Here is a 3038-nt window from a genome sequence, read left to right on the forward strand (position 1 = left end):
AGGAAAGTGGTGTCAGGATTGGAGGGAGAATCATCAATAACCTGCATTATGCAGATGGCACAACCTTGCTTGCTGAAAGTGGAGAGGACTTGAAGCACTTGTTGCAGAAGATCAAGGCCTACAGCCTTCAGTGTGAATTGAGTCTCAAAATCAAGAAAACAAAAGATTCTTACCACTGGACCAATAGTCAAGTGTCATGATGGATGGAAAGGTGGCTGAAGCTGTCAACAGCTTCATCTTGCGTGGACCCACAATTAACAGCCTTCGAACGAGCAGTCAGGAAATACGGAGACGCATTGCACTGGGAAAATCTTTTAGGCGCCCAGCGGCATGGCCGGGGTGAGGCGGGAGGAGGTGAGCACCGAGCAGACTGAGGGCTGCCTGGCCCCGGCCCTTTGAGTTGGGCTGGACAGAGATGAAATAATGGATTGTCATGCATCCACTATTAAACCTTGAAGAATCCAACCTGTAGACGCCCCAGGGGAATATTCCACGTTCAAGTGTGATGAGGTGGTCCTGTCGCACAACCAAGGGCTGTACTTGTACGGGAACACCTGGGCCATCTTGTCGGTGCAGCAGCAGACCCACGGCTTCCAGATGACGTCCCAGGGCACGTTTGGCGATGTGTGGCGGTTTCTGCTACGAGGATGAACTGCTCACTGGGACAGCCCAGAGATCCTTCATCAACTCGCTCAAACACCGGCTGCTGGTGTACTTATAGCGCTGGGCAGAGCAGGATGGTAGCGCCATGGGCAAGAGGCGCTTCTTCCAGGCCTTTGACCAGCTGCGGCCGCTGCGCATGTGGAAAATGCAGCTTTGGGACGAAAACCACCTGTTTATCAAGTATACTAGCAAGGATGTAGTAATGCCGCGGGTCACAGATCAATCACAGGAGTCTATCTTTGTCCTGTACAATATGATAACAACAGAGGTGATCGCCATATTTGAAAATGAGCTCTTGGAGCTCAGATGAGCTCTTGGAGGTCTTTGAGAACTTATGTGACCTCTTCCGAAATGCTCTTCTGCACAGTGAAGTCCAGTTTCCTTGCTCAGGTTCCAGCAACAATTGTGCAAGGCAAATCCAGGGCAGGTTCAAAGACACTATTCAGTGCTAAGGAAGCTTTCCACCAGCTCCTGAGGCAGCTTCTCACCAGTGTCCGGTCCTACAGTGGAAGCCCCTACCTTGATTTGTCTCTCTGCAGCTACGATGACAAGTGGGTGGCAGTCATGGAGCTGCCCAAGACCTGTGGAGATCAGTCATCAGGATCTGTGCCCGGGACTCCGGGCTGCTCAAGTTTGAGGTCCAGGCCGGCTTGCTGGGCCCACACCGTGCGACACCTCATAGCCCTCACTTCACTTTCCACCCTTTTGAGCCATTTACCATTTCTGTGCGGAGGACAAATGCCAAGTACGTTGTCAACTTCCACATGAGGCACCGCTGCACTTAGGGTGCCTCCCCAGCTGGGTGAGCTGGGCTTGCAGGACTAGGCTGCTTCTTATCTCAGCGGACTCCAGAGCAGGACCTGATGGCGGCCCTGTTCCTGGGCTTGACTGGTAGAACTCCACCAAGCTGGAGAGAGGTGGGGACAGGCGTGTGCCTTAGCCTGGCGGAAAGCTAACTGCCCAGGGACTGTAGGGCTGCTTGCCTTTTCCTTCTGGGAATTCCTAGCATTAATTAAGCTCGTTTAACTTGTGTTTTCTTTTCTAGTTTATTACTGTGAGAAGAGGGAATTATCCCCTCCTCCCTTCCTGCCACTTCACTCCTGTTGTGGTATGCACCCTGAAGCCCATAATGTAATGTTTACTCTTGAGATCTATACACACTGGTTTCACTTACACCACAAGCAGGAGTATCTGTGTAAGCAAAAAGAAAGAAAGAAAGCCCTTGTTATTTTCTTCCTGAAATTAAAAAAAAAAACAAAACCCACCACAACACACTATTAGGGACCTTTCCAAATTACTAAGGAGTAGTGATGTCAGTTTGAGAACTAACGTGCATTTGATTCAGGCTATAGTCTTTCCTATGACTAGTTATGCATCTGAAACCTGGATCATGAGTAAGGATGACTGAAAAAGAATTGACACCTTGGAGCTGTGGTGTTGGAGAAGAGCACTGAATATCCCATGGATGGCCAAGTGAACGAACAGATATTTCTTGGAGAGGGTGCAGCCAGAGTGGTCTTTGGAGACAAGTATGGTAAGGCTTCCCTCACATACTTTGGACATGTTGTTAGGAGAGACATGTCTCTCTTAGAGAAAGACATGATGTTGGGAAGGGTGGAGGGTCGGTGAAGGAGAGGAAGACCCTTAACCAGGTGGACTGATATGGTGACTGCTGCAATGGGCTCTTGGGTGTCAGGAAGTATGCGGATGGTGCAGGACATACCGGGTTCAGACCTTTTGTTCATAGGGTCGCTATGAGTCATACTTGACTCAACAGCACTTAACAACATCTATTCCACTGCTTGCAATATACTCCAAGAAAATGAGAACTGAGGCACAAATGGAGACTTGTACACCAATGTTCATAGCAGCATTATTTACCACCATAAGAGCATAGAAACAGCCCCACTGTCCAACCACAATGAAATGGATTGAGAAATTATGGTGCATTCACACGTTGGAATATTATGCAGCACACAGGAGCAATGATTCTGTGAATCACTACCTAACTTGGGAGGCACTGGAGAGCATTATGCTAAGTGAACTAACTCAGTCCCACAAGGATAAATACTGTAAAAGACCATTATTGTAGAACGTGTATGAGGATCCTAGGGGGGAAAGCGTCGGGGCAGAGGGGTGAGGATGGGTCGGGATGTGGGGATAAGGTGGTGGTTAATCATAGGATTGCACAATTTGATAGGTGGAGGAAAGGGTGGGTAAAATAAATGGGAAAGATGCAGTGTGAAAAGCAATGTATACAAGCTTGTAAGTAAACCAATATAAAATAAAATTTTATTTAAAAGAAAAAGGTGGAGGAAATACACAGAATAACTCTATCAAAAAGAAATGGTCAATACTGAAATATTTTCAAAAGC

General features: G+C 47.8%; 1 pseudogene; it reads left to right on the forward strand.

Moving 5' to 3' along the window:
* Positions 1–330: 330 nt before the first annotated feature.
* Positions 331–1448, forward strand: LOC102847306 (annotated as a pseudogene).
* The last annotated feature ends 1590 nt before the right edge of the window (positions 1449–3038 follow it).

This window comes from Elephantulus edwardii, unplaced genomic scaffold (assembly GCF_000299155.1).
Source record: "Elephantulus edwardii isolate Elephantulus edwardi_28Jun2011 unplaced genomic scaffold, EleEdw1.0 scaffold00051, whole genome shotgun sequence".
Lineage (NCBI taxonomy): Eukaryota > Metazoa > Chordata > Mammalia > Macroscelidea > Macroscelididae > Elephantulus > Elephantulus edwardii.